General features: G+C 38.0%; 1 non-coding gene across 1 annotated transcript; it reads right to left on the bottom strand.

Moving 5' to 3' along the window:
• Positions 1-7194: 7194 nt before the first annotated feature.
• LOC145110488 (small nucleolar RNA R71) lies at positions 7195-7301 on the bottom strand. Its single transcript, XR_013709867.1, has one exon. It is a non-coding gene; the product is annotated as a small nucleolar RNA R71 (small nucleolar RNA).
• Positions 7302-18196: the final 10895 nt, after the last annotated feature.

The following is an 18196-nucleotide window of genomic DNA, read 5'->3' as shown; positions in this document are numbered from 1 at the left end:
GAGACGTTCGATTTCAAGTATGAATAGACGAATTTTTGATACTCGACTATATAATAACACTAAAGAGGTGTGATCAAGATCGTTTTTTACTTGTAGGATATTAGAATCGTAAGATTGTAAGATCAAAATCGAGATTTTACCAACCTTTGATAATTTATGCTTAGTCTATCATTTACTGCATATCCAATCAAATATTATAATCTCTAATATGTATATAATTTGTGATATCTTTTTTTTCGTACAGGGTCATTATCACGTACTTAACATGGAAAAAGATGTAAACTAAAAAAAAAAATAATAATAATAAATAATCAAAATAAAAAGAAAAATGACTAGTGCTTCGCATTAAATAATAATTAACTAATTAAATTGGCAGTGATTCTTACCTAAACAATTAGCACAAAGTCGTGCCACTAAATTAAATTTAAAATGAAACTATTAAGATAACTTATAAAATGAATTCATAAAAATTCAAAGTTGGAAACCTACTCCAAAAATGACCATTAATTGTTGAAATTATTTAATGGCAATGCGGCACACTTTTACCTACTGCACACTTCTTTATGCAACCATTGAAAAGTTCGGACTTTTATGGACTTATCGTCTCTTGGTGCCGCACATAGAGATGAAAATTAGCCGTTTTGGATCGGTCTTGAGTCGCTCTCGAAACTATCTAGTTTTGTTGCACCGATTTCGAAATGGTTCATTTTTTTGGACTCGGACAGTCTTAAATCAATTTTTTTTGGTCCGATGGTCTTTTTAAGACTGGTCTCGCGGTCTTTGTTTGCGCATTTTTCGGTTTGAGTTTGAGGTTTTTTCGGTTCGATTTTCATACTTTTCGTTTCGGTTTTGAGTTTTTCCATTAACGAATGTTTGATGTTTACCGATATGATACATTTAGATTTACTACAAATGATATACTCAAATTTAATACAGAAAAAAAGAAAAAGAAAGTTGAGTAATGTGTAATTAACACAAAAATAATAGGGATAATCACAAAAAATACCCTATATATCAAGTTTTTTCGGGATTAAACCTTAATTTTTTTGTTTGAAAGACCCTTATTTTTCATTTTTCATTTTTTTCGATTTAGCCCCCACATTTTTCAATTTTTTCGGATTAAACTCAATTTTATTTATTTTTTTTCTAAAAAATCCTTACATCTTTGTTATCTTGAATGTTTTCTTGCATTCAATTCCATAATTCAATGACAGAAACTCCCAACTTCATGATGGTTTGGAGTAAATAATAAAAGATTGTGTTGTAACTCTATTGCTTGACGATTGCATAAATTTCTCTTCCATGCGACATCATTGGTGTGGTGAAGAACGTTGTAGGCACATGTAATCATCTAGAAATGTTCAACCCAAGACATGTAACAATCATCAGTATGATCAAAAGTTATTCTCATTAGGAGCCATAAGGTTCGATGATGGAATAAGAACAACCCCTCATCTCTTCCTCTTATTGCCAATGAATGTTATCCCTCTTTTGTTCTTGTATTTTTCATCTTTCATCATAGAAACCCACGACACCCTAATGAGAATAAAAAAAGCCAAGAAGAACAACTTTTACCCTTCTTTCGCCACAATCAACATAAAAAATAATAATGTAGATAGCCCTTAATTAAACTGATGATCGTTGCAGATCTTGGGTTGAACTTTCCAATATATTACATGAACTTACAGTTTTCTTGACCAATCGTCAGCCAATAGACGACCACCTCTCTAGATTTACTCCAAACTATCATCAAGCTAGAAGTATCTGTTATCGAATTATGAAATCGGAATGCAACAAATATTACAAGATAACAAAGATGCAAATTTTTTTTTAATAAAAAATAAAGTTGAGGTTTAATTCGAAAAAATGAAAAAACATAAGGGATAAATCGACAAAAAAAATGAAAATGTAAGTGATTAATCGGAAAAATAAAAATTGTAAGGGCTAAATGAGGAAATATATAAAGGTTTTTTTAGAAAAAAAAATTTGAAGTTTAATCCAAAAAAAACTCAATATATAATATATTTTTTGTGATTAACCCAAAATAATATGTATATAAACTTTGGCTTCCGGTCTTTTATTAAAATCGGTCTCTGACCGGTTTTGGGTCGTTGTTGGACCATTCTCATAATGGTTCGGTCTTTTTTTGAATGACCCTTTCTTTTTTTTAGACTTTTCTCATGATGGTTTTTTCGGTCCGATCTGTCTTAAGACCAATTTTTTTTGTCAGACCCGTACACACCAAAACGCACACAGACACATATATAGAACTTACTCTTTGGTTCGAAAAAAAGGTTAAGTCAAAGAACTGATTTTGATTGTTGTATAATCACAAAAGGGCTAAAAAATTAGATAATATTTGTAAATCAGTGTGTGTTTATAATGTTGGTTAAGTGATTTAAGCCTCTAAATTGTGTATTGGAGTAAAATGGGAAAAAGTAATATTGTGGACTTTTTGTATGTATCAATGAATTAAGTTCATAATGCTTTAAGTCAAAAGTAATTAAATATAATTGTGAGGCTTGTTAATACATTCGCATGCATATAAAGATCACTGTAAATGCGTTTAGAAAGAAGAAGTTAGCGAAGGACATTAAAAGTAATTATTGTGAAGTAAATTATATTAAAATTACTACGATGAATAAAATGTCAAGATTAATATATACATTATATATTGATATATTGATAATAATAAGCGATGTTTGTTGATCAATATGAATTGATTGCATGATTAAACATATTGTATGAAGCAGTTTTGTAAAAATCGGTCTAGGCGGCCGATTAATCGGCATTCAAATGCTAGACAATCTTCAACCACATACGAATAGGTGTTAGAGGGTTAGCTAATCAGCCATGGTCAATATCGGTCAAAATCGGTCCAAATCAGACTAAATCCAACCAACTCGGACTCCAAATCGGACCAAGTCAGTCCAACTAACTCTAAGGGACAGTCCAGCTTAAAGGAGCCAGCTTGCCCAAAACGTAGTTAGGTTTGGTTTTCCAACAAGATACAAGCTCCCTTTTATAGAATAAGTTTGCATTGATACAATGCTCCCACAAATGATGTGGGATGCTAAAACTTTTAATTGTTTCATATATCTTCTTTGCTTCTCCGTTCTTCCCCACTTTTCTTTCTTTGATCGATTGCTACTTTTAGTTCACACGCGTACGTCTTTTGCGTGTCACAACAGATCACCAACACCCAGCCAAAATACTCTGATCTTCATCTTACCCCTTTTGCGTCCCTTCTTAATCGATAAACAGTTGAGATATATTCCTTTAATCCTTCTTGATTCCATCAATTCCTATGTTTGTGTCTCGGTGGCAAGAACAGAATTTGAATTTCATCCCTTATCAATCTGAATTAAAGGGATCTTTTCCTCACCTCCTTCTCGATTCTAGCTCTTGTTATGCGTGTATGTATCGGTAGCAAGAACACAACGAAGTTCATTCCTCAAGAATTTGAATTGCAGGTGAACAAGTGATCCAATTAATGAACATAAGTGTTCAAGAACTCGATGAACATGGAATTTCATGTAGGTTTTCTCCTTTCTCATTTTTCTGATTTTACTATCCAGATGAAGGTTAGTATAGTAGACAAGATGGTTATGACATGATTATGGTATCATGTTGACTACAGGCATGTGCATAATGGTGATATTGGTTTCTGGTGGATTTACTGTCAAAATAGATTCAAACGGAAGGTCATGGACTTTATGGATAGTTTTACCCTTGGGAGTTGGAAAAAAAATCTTTTTATGCTTTTTATGGGCTGTGTTGTTCCTTTCACAGGTAACAAATGCACACATAGATTTTTTATCATATGCGGTTGGTTTTGGGATAGTGTCTTAGTTTGTTGGTGTTTGGTTATTCTGATGGACGGGTTTCCCCATGGGTATTATATGGTGATTATATATATATATATATATATATATATATATATATATATATATATATATATGGGAGATGTAAGTATTGGTTGGAGCATTTACATTTCGGTAGATGCAGGGGTAGATGTACGATATTTTCATTTTGTAGTAGGGATTTGGTAGATGGAGTTTGAAAAGTGGAGTTATATTTCATGTTTTGATTATGAGAAATGGAGGTTTTGTATGGTTGGTTTTTTTTTTGCAAACTTATTGGATGTTGATGATCGTGGTGTAGATGAAGCATTAACATTTTTATGTTTATTTTGGATGATAATTTGTTGTGCTTGTTAAACTTGTTATTAAACTTTTATGATTATTACTTATATTATTTGGATTAAAGTTGGATTTATTAAATTTTGAATATATTTCTTAATAATTAATGGTCCCCAATTAATCCCCGCCTAGCCGATTAATCTATTGACCCCTGTCCAACTTCGAGCTACCGTCAAGCGTTTTTTACAACCTTGGTACGTTGTATGTTTGTTTCCATACATATGTGTTTGGGATTAACTCACTGTGCTGATGCTCACACATGTTTCTTTGCTTGTTTCTTCTGCCTTGCATTGGTACATGTAGCATGCTTTTATGGCAAGGTAAGGTTGGAGCTCTTTTGGGTAGTTACTTAGTGATGATACCAGTTTGAGACCTGTTGATGAGATTTCTTTCACACTTGTTTTTGGTATCGGTTTTGCAAACTTTAATTCTGATGGGTTGATTTTGGAAGAATTTAATTAAGTAACATTGGTGATGTTTTCTAACGAACAAATTAAGACTTTCGTTGCTATAATATGTTAAATGATGTTTTTAAATAAAAATTTGAAGTGAAAAATCGTGGCGTTACAGTTGTGGGCTTAGGGCAGAATCATTTTGTTGATTGTTGATATGTGCATATTTAATCATTTATTTTGTATAATATCTTAATACTTTTTGGCAATTTTGTCTCGCTTTATGAACAAAAGGTACTTAATTATGTTTAAATTATGTTTTCATCCTTAAAGACATACCCAAGTGAAAAAGGAAGAAGAACTAGCAATTGGGAGCTTGGGAATAAAAGTTTGAAGAAATAAGGCTTAAAGAGGAAGAACTCAGCGAGTTGGCCATCAACTCGACGAGTAGATGGGAACATTCGCGAAACAACAGTGCCTTACCGTACACGCCGTACACACAATTTAAGTAAAGAACTCGTCGATTCGGTCTAGGGACTCGACGAGTCGGTGCACAATTATGAAAATCCTTATATATATCGGTCATTCCCGAAACCAAACGACTGGTTGGCGACTTTTGGAGACTTTTGGTGACTCATTGGTGACTAGAAGGGTTCTGGTAGTCCTGGTTTTCGAGAATTCGACTTAGGCATCAAGTTAGAAGAGATCAAAGGCAATAAACACTATACCTTTTCTTAATCTTTTGCATAAACAATGTTTACATCAATAGATTTTGTTTTTAACTTGTTAATTGATGTTGATATGAGCTAAATGTTTATAACTTCTATTTAGAGTAGATGAATTTATGAATATGGTCTGATTTTATGGTTTGGATTAATTTATTTTGATGAATTGTCTTGTTAAGCTTGTTAAAGACCCTTATGTGTTGATAATAATTATTTTTTTGTTAATAATCAAGTTGTTGAGTTGCATGAACATCTTCTTAATTGCTTGAATCATATAATTTTGTGAACACAATATTGTATGCCTAGTATTAGTGAATATGAACCTAGGATTAATTAGAAAATAAGTACATCAATGTGTAAGCATGTATGATGAACAACTATACATGAGTTGATTAATTTGACCAATTAAGTTAACCAACATTACAAGTGTTGCTTGATCCGAACTAAACTCTAGGAAACTTGTTATTTTAACCAATTGGCCACTGTTTGAATTAACCTGTTTGCTAAGGATTAGTAATAGTGAACATGAATCTAATCACATTAGGAATCGGTAGCCAATGACAAATTAATCCATTGCACTTTCCATGAAATCAACCATAGGAATAAATAAGTCGAATCTAAACAAAAGTCTTTTATATTATTGAATCTAGTTACCTTCTAATTGCTTAGTTGTTAATTGTTTTGTTTAAGTGTTATTTGCTTATTTAAGTTTCTAGTCTTGCAAAACTAGAGAAAACCATCTTTTATTACTTGTTTTTAGTTAGGTAATTCTAGTAGTTGATCTTAATTGTTACCGTTCCCTATGTTCGATACCCTACTTGCTTGAACTATATTGATAATCGATAGGTACACTGCCTTTCGTGTGTTTATTTTGTGTTTGAAGTAGTAGGATTAAAACAAGTGCATTTTACACACATCAAGTTTTTGGCGTCGTTGCCGGGGAACGGTTCTAATAGTGATTTTAATTGCTAGTGTTATCGATTCTTTGTGTAAGATTTATCTTGCATAAAGTTATTATTTTCATTATTTAGTTATTTAGTTTAAGTTACTTGTTTTTCTATTTTTAAAATTTTCGTTTTTAGTTTTCTGTGTTAGCCTTAAACTCGTCGAGTCCAATCGAAGCAACTCGACGAGTCGATGCGTTTTTCAGTTTCGTTTTTCTTTTTTGTTTTGTTCGTTTTACGCGTGTTTTCTGTTTTCTTTCAGGTATTTTATGACCCGTGTATCAAATGCACATTTGATCCCACAACTTGAAAACCCGGAATCAACTCTTAGGAAGAACAAGGACAAAACCGTAGGAGAATCTGCAACCCCAAAGAAGTCATCATTTAAGAATCTCAAGTCGGTTTTTAGCAAGAAAAAGGGAAAGCAAGTGGGAGAATCCAGCACATCACTAAAGGACGAAAACCCTAAGAAGGAGGATACCGAGTACGAGATAGAATTTGAAGAAGAAAGCGAGCAAGAGACCGAACCCGACAACACCATGGGAGACATCGCAGACATACCCATGGGTGAATGGAAAAGAAGGATGTGTGACGATACTAGCCCAGGACTCGTGCAACCCGCGATTCCAACAACTGCCAACTTTGAACTGAAAGGTCACATACTCGCCCAAATCAAGGACATCCCATTCTACGGGATAGATCACGAAGACGCATACAAGCATATCGACGAGGTCAATGACATAGCCAACTTCTTCAATATCCCAAATGTGCCTCGCGACACCGTTTTGCTTCATATGCTACCAGTCACATTTAAGGGAGCCGCAAAAGATTGGCTAAAATCACTCCCTCCAGGATCCATCTCCACATGGGCTAAAATGCATAAAGAATTTATTGATCAATTTTGCCCTTTTGCCCTCCCTCAAAAATAGAAAAGTTGAAGAAAGCCATTGCAAACTTTGAGCAAAAAGTAGGTGAGTCACTCTATGAGGAGTGGGAAAGATACAAAGGCTTATTGAGGAACTGCCCCCACAATGACCTAAACATTCAACAAGAAGTCTCCATTTTCTATGATGGAGTGAACGTGACAACTAGGAAGCTCCTTGACTCCCAAGGACCACTCACGAAGAAAGCACCCGCGGTTATTAAGGAGCTAATTGAAGAATTCTCTAAGCACTCTAGAGAATATCATAACCCAAGGAATGAATCGACTCGAGGGGCGGTGAACTCAGTTTCTTATAATATGGTGGCGGTGAAGGCTAAATTGGAGAGTATGGACCGAAGAATGGAAAAGATGGATCAATCCATCCATGCCATCCGGGTAGGATGTGAAAATAATAGCGGGCCTCACCTTACTAAAGATTGTGATCTTAACGAACATGGGAATCGGAAAGTGCAAGTGTGTTATTCGAGTGGCGATAGATATGATGAAGATTGACGAAAACCGAAAAAGGAGTGGCTACCATACAATGAGTACAAGAAGGCGAAGGAGGAGAAATATAGGATGAAGATAAGAGGTTTTTATCAAAAGGAGGAGCCAGTGCAAGAAAAGAAAATGGATCTTGAAGTTATGCTAAAACAATTTGTAGCCGCATCCGAGAAAAGACACAACGACACCGATGTGGCGATACGGGAACAACAAGCATTGATGAGAAATCAACAAGCCTCCATCCTTAACATTGAAAAACAGTTAGGCCAACTTGCACAACAAATTAACAAAAGAGCACCGGGTGGACTTCCAAGTAATACCGAGAAAAATCCAAGAATAGCTCATGTAAATGCAATAACAACAAACTCTGAGAAAATTTTCACTCCTCGTACCCCAATCCAGAATGAAGATCCTAAAGAGGTACAGGAGGAAGAAAAATAAAACCCGAAATCACAAAAACTCGATGCTACTCGACGAGTCGAGGAGAAGAACTCGACGAGTCCACAGCCTAAACAGAAAAGTAGTTCTCCTTTAAAACCATATCAGCCTCCCTTGCCATTTCCAAGTCGAGCCATACAAGATAAACAGATTCAAGAGTTTAGAAAGTTTATAGAGCATATAAGGGCCCTCCAAGTGAACATCCCATTTATTAAAACAATAGTTAAAACGCCAAAATATGCAAGCTTACTTAAGGATCTCCTCAAGAATAGAAGAAATATGGCAGAAGCATCAGAAATAGTTTTGAACGAATTGCCAGAGAAGATGGGCGATCCAGGAAGCATCACTTTGCCTTGCCAGTTTGGAAACTTGATAACCACTCATGCATTGGCTGATTCAGGGGCTAGTATAAACATCATGCCATACTCTTTCTTCAAAAAGTTAAACCTTCCAGAACCAAAGCCTATTCAAATAACAATCCATTTAGCTTATAAAACAGTGACACATCCAAGGGGAGTATGTGAATATCTTCTAATCAAAGTAGATAGATTAGTGTTTCCTGCTGACTTCATAATTTTAGATATGGATGAGGACCATAATGTTCCAATCATTCTTGGAAGACCATTTTTGAATACGGCTTGTGCTATAGTCAATGTGCGAGAATCAAAACTTACTCTTCGAGTGGGGGATGATTCGGTTACCTTAGGGATCGATCAAGAAAATAAGCACTCAAGACCAAGTGAAGATAATATTTCCTCAATAGATTTGGATGATGAATTGTTAGAAAAAGAGCTAGCACTTTGGTTTGAAAATAATTCAAAGCAATCCACATTCTCTTTAGAAGAAGAGTTTGATGCCCAAAGAGACTTAAGAGAATTAGAGAAGCTACTTGAAGAAAGTGAAGCTAATGAAGATCTAAGCGTCTTTGAAGAAACAAACTCGACATGTCTTGACAAAAATTTGCAATGTGATGAAGCAAATCAAGACGACAAGAAGCAAAGTTTGGAAGGTGAAGAGAACACTAAGGCGTGGAATAACAAAGAGCATAACTCTTCTATTGGTTTGCACATGATTGATCCAAGATTGAAAGAAGTTAAGCCAACAACAATTAAGAGAACCAAGCCTCGAGCTTTAGTTTCTACCACCTTTGAATTTTTCACTTTTAAACCACCAGATTCCCAAGAATATGAAGAAAGTAAGGAAGAATCCATGCCCTCAAGTGATGATAAGATGATGACTGAAAGAGCAATCGAGATAGAAAAAAGGGAAGCGGAGAAGATGGTACAACAAAAAGAAGAAGAGAAGACATGGCTTGTGAAGAGGGGTAAAGGGACAAAACGTAAGTATAAAAATACCCCTAACGAGACAAGTTATGGCTTATAACAGAAGTTGGAAAGTGAAAAAAGTGAAGAAGGAATTCCCGTTGGAGAAAGTCGCTGCAACGTAGAGCGGGAAGGAGTCCAGCTAAAGACTCCTAAAAAGAAGCGCTTACGGGAGGCAACCCACTGTTTGAGTTTGCTTTCTTTCACCCTTTTCATTTTTATTTTCATTTTTATTTTTAGTCTTTTATTTTCGTTTGTGTGTTTTATTAGGATTTTCAATCTAAATCTTCTTTTTAGCTTAAAATGATTGCTTAAGGACAAGCAAAGTTTGAGTGTGGGTGTGGTGGAATTAATTTAAAGAGAGCAAAAAATTTCAATTTTTTTTTCGAACAGAGTCAACAATTCGTCGAGTCCATAGCTGAACTCGACGAGTCCATCTGGAAATCCGTGATATTTCGTGAAACCGCGTTTCTACTCGACGAGTCGGGGACCCTAGACTCCACGAGTGGAATTTTATTACCGAAAAAAATAATTTTTAAACTTTGTAAATTAGAGTTTTAACCCTAAAGGGTAAAGTTTTGTTCATTCCAGCCGCCACCCGCCACACACTCGACGAGCAAATTCTTTCAAGCGACCATCTTCTATTTTCGCGATTTCTTCCCGTTTCTCACGTAAAGTTTAGTACTTTCACTCATAATTCTGTTAAAGGTTCAATATTTAGTAGTTTAATGGCCAAAATTTGTTAAAAGCCCGATTTTTGATTTTGACATGAACATTAGGGTTTCAATTCAGGCTAATCTAGAGTGTTTTAACTGAATTTTTTTGTAAATTAACACTTGGTATACAACCCTAGACAAACCCCTGGAACGATTTTTAAGTTTACATGGAGTATTTGGTTCGAAGTAGAAAGGAGACTCGATTTGTTCATCGGACTCGTCGAGTCTGTTCATGAACTTGACGAGTCCATGCTGTTATTTTCCAGAATTTTATTTTAATATCTTCTGTGGTTTGTGTGGTTTTGTCTTGTGTTTGATTTTGCAGAAAAATGTTCAGAAGAGGCCAGAGTTCTCAAAGGGACCAAGGGGACTTCCCTTGGTTTAACTTTCCACAAATTGGATCAAAGTCAACTTTGGTCAGGTGGAGGAAAAGGCTTGAAACACTGAAATCAAAGGATATCTATGTCCCAAATGAGATAAGTTGGACTTGGCTGGAGCAAGTGGGTTTGGTGGAGGCATTAAACCCATACTTAACCAAAGTCTTTGTGAAAAATGGGGTGTCGATTACTTGTGATGCTTGGAGGCGGTTGTTTCGGATTCAGGAACCAATGTATCGGGAGCTGTGCTTGGAGTTCTTTTCCACAGTAACATTCTGAGGGGGGAATGATTTTTATAATCCAAACGGCTTGACTTTTTGTCTTGGTGGTGAGTACCGGGAATGCAACATGACAGAATTGGAGGATGGGCATCTATGATGAATCTATGGTCACGACTGAAGCCTTTGGGATTTTCTTGGATAGTTGTCACAAAGTGTTCCTGGATGGAACAAATGGGTCCAATTGGTGGACCACAGTTGCAAACAGTGTATATAGTCCATCTGCAGCCCAAGAGGGTAGAATACGATCCCCGGTTCATCATTTGATTCACCGGCTTATCGCAAACACCATAAACATGCCCAAGGATGATGACAAGGTCCCGAGCTTTGATGTTTTATACTTGTGGTGTATTATTATGCCAAATACCTTTTGCAATATCCCTTACTATTTGGTGAAGTATTTGGGTGAAGGGGCGGTGAAGGAAAGAAAAACTTTAAAAATTTGTGGGGGAATGTTTGTAACCAAGTTGGCCAGATCATTTGGTGTCTTGGAAAGGGGGGTCGGGAGTATGTTGACCATGTTGCCAACACCTTCTTTTAATCTTATTCTTTATAGGAGGGCGAGGATTGTTGAAGACTATGGTGGTGATTATGCTATCCCAAATGATGATGAGGTGGTGACACCCGAGCAACCGGGTAGGAGGGTGAGGCCTGATGGGTTTTGAGCAATACATCAATCCTATGGTGTACATGCAAACCCTAATGCTTGGATCTTGTTCTTTCTAAATGTACATGCAATAATCTTCCAAGACTTGAAAACCCTAAACCTAACATATTAATTTCGAATACAACAAATGAAATTAGGGTTTAGATCTTAACTTGATTGTTATGTAGCAATAATGTGACATCCTCATTTTCACGGCCAGAAAAGACCGATTTTGTTTATGCTTGTTTGAAAATCAGAGTAACATTTTACATAAAAGTGTTGCAGAATTTGTTCCCAAAATAAAAATATGATAAAGATTTATCAAAGCATTTCTGTAGAAATGTATTTCATTAAAAAGACTCGGGATGTCATGTTCGATACAGATCAAAAGCATAAACAATGCGATATAAGCCTTACTACATTATTTCATATCTACAGGCCTATATCCGTAATCCCTCATCCAAAACATCACATCTATGCTCGAGCGCCACTACCTGTAATACATGAAACTGAGTGGGTTAGGCTTGGGAGCCTGGTGAGCACATAGGGTTTTCAACCCACAATAAATAAGTTATTTAATTTCATCAACCAACAATAACCCGATTACTCGTTCCCGTTATCCTCACTTTACGTCCCTAAACACCTATCATAAGGGACCTAGCCTAAGGATCATCATCGGGACGGACACTACTGCTAAGGGGATTCCTCAGCAGTAAATGTCCTTTAAGGCAACCGTGAGGGGGATGGAGTACACCGGTGAACACATCGTTCACAAACACCTACAGGTTGCGATCCTGCTAGAGTTCCACTGGACTGTCTAGAAGAGTCCGTGGTCGTCATCCATACTCCGCTAGATGACAAAATCAACAACAACAACATCAAGGCCTCTCATCATTTTATCACACATCGTCTATTACATCTACCCATGTTTTACCCCAACATTTTTGTAGATATAAAATACTTATACAGTTTAAATCATTTAAAACGTGTATAAAAATCTTTCATCAGCATAAACAGCAAGTATTCAGACAATATGCACACATAGCACGTAATTTATATTAAATACTTCATATCTATGTGTAAGATGAAAGTGACTATGCACTCACCTGATTAGGTGGTGACTCGTCACTTGGACAGCACTTCGTTACTTTTAAAACAACTTCCTTCGACAAAACCTAGTATCATTACCACTAGGGTTTAGTCTAATATTTACCGAGACTAATTAATAGTCTAGCCATTATTACTATTATATAAGAGTTAAGCAACACTTTTATATAACTCATAATAATAGCCCAAATAATTATTTTAAGGTCCTAATAATGTTACTATAATTAATTAGAAGCTATATTAAAAATAGCGTAGGCGTAGCTCACTTACAGCGGGTTTTCTCGAAAACTGGGCTTCGCTTGGAGCAGCGTTTCCGACTCGAAAGGATCTTTTCTCGGGGCTTCGGGAGCCTCGGGGCTTCCTTCGGGTGCTAGGGGGTTTACCTAGCCTTAGGGGGGGTTTTGGGGGCTAGAGAGAGAGTTTAGAGAGAGAGAGAGAGAAGAGGTTGGAATGGTGTGAAGAATGAGGGAACCCGACACCTCTATTTATAGTGAGGCTGGTAGCTCTACTCGTCGAGTAGGGGGACTTGCTTGTCGAGTCCATGCCACATGTCACCTCTATTCGCACAACGGCCTCCCTACTTATAAAAATTATAACTCTCGCATACAAGCTCCGTTTTCGACGTTATTTATAGCCACGCGTAGGTAAAAACAATATCTACAACTTTCATTTAGACTTCGTCGACTAATTCTCGACCGATCTTAAATTTAACAGTAGGAGGAGATTATACTGTTAAATGTCCGCGTAAAATTCATAACTTCTACATACGGACTCCGTTTTTGTCTATCTTTTTACCATTGAGTTCCTATTAATGAGATCTTCAATTCTCATTTAGGTTGAGTAGGCCAAAAACTGCTCGATCTAAAATTCGAGTTTCGGGCCGTGCACTGCTAAGCCAAATCTTAGAAAATTCATAACTTCTTCATACGAAGTCAGATTTGGGCGTTCTTTTTATGGACGCTCTCGGTTTAACATATTCTACGACTTTTGTTTAGATTAATAAGGCCAAAAAGTCTTCTATCGTAAATTCACGTTCTACGTTTCCCGGTGTCGTGCCGGTTTTGCCGCGAAACTTCGACAGACCATAACTTCTTTGTTATAACTCGGATTCCGGCGTTCCTTATATATCCGGAATCCTTGTTTCGACCACTACAACTTTATGTAAAGATATCGGGTTTATATTACACTTTAATTTTGACGCTTATTTTTATTCTTTATTAATTACACCTTTATAATTAAGTATAAAACACATAAATTCACATAATTGACATAATACTCAAATATTTCATCTTTATTACTTCAAAAAGAGTTACAATAGTTGAACTAGACTATTACATCATCTACTAATACTTAGCCCCGAAACACGGGTGTTACAATTCTCTCCCCCTTAGGATGATTCCGTCCCGGAATCATGCGTCAGCAAACAGATGCGGATAGTGACTCATCATGTCACTTTCTGTTTCCCAAGTGAGATTCGGCCCATTCGAATGTTTCCAACGGACTAGCACTAAGTCGACCATCTTGCGTCGTAATTGCTTAGTCTTACGGTCAACAATTGCCTCGGGCTCTTCAATCAGCCTCTTATTCTCATCCATTCTTAACTCTGAGATTGGAATTATGTCGGGAACTTCTCCCATGAACTTCCTCAAATAACACACATGTAAGGTGTTATGAATACCATCCAGTTCTTCGGGCAAGTCGAGCTTGTAAGCTTGGTTCCCAATCCTCTGAAGAACTTTGAACGATCCAATAAACCTTGGACTCAGCTTTCCTCGTTTTCTGAATCTTATAAGTCCCTTCCACGGTGAGACTTTAAGCAAAACTAAATCCCCAACTTCAAAAGTCATCGATCGTCTTTTCTTGTCATCATAGCTCTTCTAACGATCCTGAGCTGTTAACATTCTTTCCCTAATCACCTTCAGCTTCTCAGCAGTCTCATGGACTATCTCGGGTCCCATAAACTGCTTTTCTCCAGCCTCAAGCCAACAAGACGGCGTATGAAACTTTTGTCCGTACAAAGCTTGATAGGGTTCCATCTTGATGCTCGAGTGGAAACTGTTGTTATAGGAAAATTCAACCAAAGGTAAGTGCTCATCCCAATTACCTTGGAACTCGAGGGTACATGCTCTCATCATATCTTCCAGTGTTTGAATCGTTCTTTCGCTCTGACCATCAGTCTGCGGATGGTAAGCTGTACTCAAACACAACTTCGTACCCAATTCCTCTTGTAGACTTCTCCAAAACCTCGACATGAAACGAATATCACGATCCGATACAATCGTTAGAGGAACACCATGAAGTCTTACCACTTCCTTCACGTAAGCATTTGTAAGCTTATCCATAGACCACTTCTCGTTGGCTGCTATGAAGTGTGCACTCTTCGTGAAACGATCCACGTCCACCCAAATCATGTCGTGACCGCTCTTCGTTCTGGGCAGTTTAGTCACAAAATCCATGGTGATGTCTTCCCATTTACCCATGGGTACAGGTAAAGGTTCTAAACCCCCGTATGGTTTCTAAAGTTGTGCCTTGACTCTTGCACAAGTTACACACTCGGCCACATACTTTGCAACATCAAGCTTCATCATCGGCCACCAGTTGTAGGGTTTTAGGTCCCTATACATTTTTGTGCTGCCGGGATGAATTGAGTACATGGTCTTGTGCGCTTCTTCCATCAGAAGATCTCTTATTCCTCCCGTCTTAGGTACCCAAATCCGATCTTGGAATACCTTTAGTCCTTGACTGTTTGTACCGAACACTAACGTTTTGCCCAAACGTTCTTCCTTTCGGTCGTCCTTCTCTGAAGCTTCTTCTTGAGCTTTCCTGATACTTTCCACAATCGTTGAGACAACATCTATTCTCAACGCTCTTGGCCTTCTTCTCCCAAGATTGACTTTCTGACTTAGAGCATCAACGACAACATTTGCTTTACCGGGATGGTAAAGTATCTCACAGTCGTAGCCTTGAGTAACTCTAGCCAGCGTCGTTGCCTCATATTCAATTCCTTCTGATTAAAGAGATACCGGAGACTCTTATGATCAGTGAAAAGTTTTCACTTCGTGCCGTAGAGGTAATGCCTCCATATCTTTAGAGCAAATACTACCGCTGCCAACTCCAAATCATGAGTGGGGTAGTTCTTTTCATGCTCCTTCAACTGTCGAGATGCATATGCTATCACCTTTTCTCTTTGGGTCAGAACACATCCCAACCCGACTCCCGACGCATCGCTATATACCGCGAAGACTTCAACTCCATCGGGTAGAGAAAGAATCGGTGCTTCACATAATTTATTCTTTAACTTCTCGAATGCTTCTTTGTGCTTCTCGCTCCATGTATAAGTAGCTCCTTTATGGGTCAAGACTGTTAATGGAGCAGCTATCGAAGAAAAGCATTGGATAAATCATCGGTAGTATCCAGCTAATCCCAGAAAGCTTCGAACCTCCATGGGACTTTTCGGTCGTTCCCACTTCATCACCGCTTTGATTTTTGCTGGGTCAACCATTATCCCTTCTTGGTTAACCACATGACCCAATAATTGGACTTCTCGGATCCAAAAATCACATTTGGAGAACTTTGCATACATCTTCTCCTTCTTCAATACTTCTAACACTTCCCGCAAGTATCTGCCATGCTCCTCTTGACTTTTCGAGTAAATCATAATGTCATCTATGAACACTATCACGGATTTATCGAGGAATGGTTTACAAACCCTATTCATCAAATCCATGAATGCTGTCGGAGCATTAGTCAGTCCAAACGACATAACCAAGAACTCGTAGTGTCCATATCTCATTCTGAATGCAGTTTTCTTAATATCCTCCTCTCTTACCTTCAACTGATGATATCCTGACCTAAGATCGATCTATGAGAAATAGCTCAAAACTTGCAGTTGATCGAATAGGTCATCAATCCTCGACAATGGGTACTTGTTCTTCACCGTTGCCTTGTTCAGCTCTCGGTAGTCTATACACATTCTCATGCTTCCGTCTTTCTTCTTCACGAATAGAACCGGAGCTCCCCAGGGTGATGAACTAGGTCGAATGAAACCATTATCCAACAACTCCTGAAGTTGTGTCATAAGCTCCTTCATCTCTGTCGTTGCTAATCGATACGGTGCCTTCTCTATCGGTGTTGTTCCTGGTAACAAGTCTATTCTGAACTCTACTTGTATATCAGGTGGTAATCCGGGAAGATCTTCGGGAAAGACTTCCGGATAATCACACACCACTGCTATACTCTGCACTTCCTTTTTCTCCTTCTTTGCATCGATCACGAATGCCAAGTACGATGCACATCCCTTGGACAAACATTTCCTGGCTTTCATCAGGGAGATGATTGCAGAATGTACTCTGTGTTTGTCCCCGTACACCATAAATGACTCTTTTCCGGGTGGGTTCACCCTTACTATCTTCTTCCTGCAAAGAATCTCAACATCGTTGGTGCTAAGCCAATCCATTCCCAGAACGATGTCAAAACCGTTCAACTCTATGGGCAACAACTCTTTATGGAATTCGTTTCCGTTTAGGTCGATGACGATGTTCCTAATACGATTACTAACAGGTACGAATTTTCCACTGACAACTTCCACAATTAGGGCATTATCGAGTTTTTCTACAGGCAATGCTAGTTTCCCACCAAACTTATGTGACACAAAGGAGTAGTTTGCTCCGGAATCAAACAGTATATTGGCAGGAAAACCATTTACAAGAAAGGTACCTGAAGCGACGTCTGCTGCCTCCTTCGCAGCCTCGAGCGTCATCTGGAAGGCTCTTGCCTTCGGCTTTGGTGGAATGTTGGGTCTTCCTGCCTCCTTCTTCTTCGGGCAGTCCCTCGAAATGTGCCCTTCCTCGTTGCACTCATAACAGACCTTCTTAGTAAACGTGCACTCTTTGGCATAGTGCCCGGGCTTTCCACACTTGAAACAGGTGACCCCTCCGTCACATTTTCCATGGTGCTTCTTCTTGCATTTGTCGCACCATTTTGCTTCGGCTCCTCATCCTCTCGAACCACACTTCGAGAATTTACCCTTCTTGTTGGACCTCGAGAATCCATCGAATTTCCTTTTCTCACTAACCTCGGCCATCTCCAGGCCCCTTTCCTTCTGCTAGGTCTCCACATTCCTAGCTGCTCGAACAACTGATTTCAGAGTGGTTTCCATCTTGACCGTCGGGCCAAAGTCGGCTGGTAGTCCATTTGCGAACCTCTCAATTTTGGAGAGTTCGGTTGGTACCAGGTATGGAAATAACTTCATCTTCTCAGTGAATGCGGTAGCATAGTCGTCAATGCTCATTCTCCCCTTCTTCAAGTTTTGGAACTCATTGTTCAAAAATCAATCAGATCTATCTCTGAACAGTACTACATCTTCAGTTGTTCCAAGAACTCTTCCCATGACATCTTCAGGGCTTCTCATCATGGCATCGTATCTGCCAATAACTTCCACCAGCTCAAGACTCCGGTCTTCAGTTGCCTAACTGGAAAGATAATCTTCTGTTTCTCGCTACAGCTGCAGCTCTCGAACACCATCTCCATTTCGGAGATCTAATCCATAATCTCAACAGGCTTTGGGCTTCCTGAGAGACTTGGTGGCTTCGCACCCAAGAAATTCTTATACATCCGCCCATCC

The sequence above is a fragment of the Lactuca virosa genome, chromosome 4 (assembly GCF_052849685.1).
Source record: "Lactuca virosa cultivar CGN04683 chromosome 4, Lactuca_virosa_CGN04683_v6, whole genome shotgun sequence".
Lineage (NCBI taxonomy): Eukaryota > Viridiplantae > Streptophyta > Magnoliopsida > Asterales > Asteraceae > Lactuca > Lactuca virosa.
The sequence above is the reverse complement of the archived record's forward strand: the minus strand, read 5'-3'. Positions and strand labels throughout refer to the sequence as shown.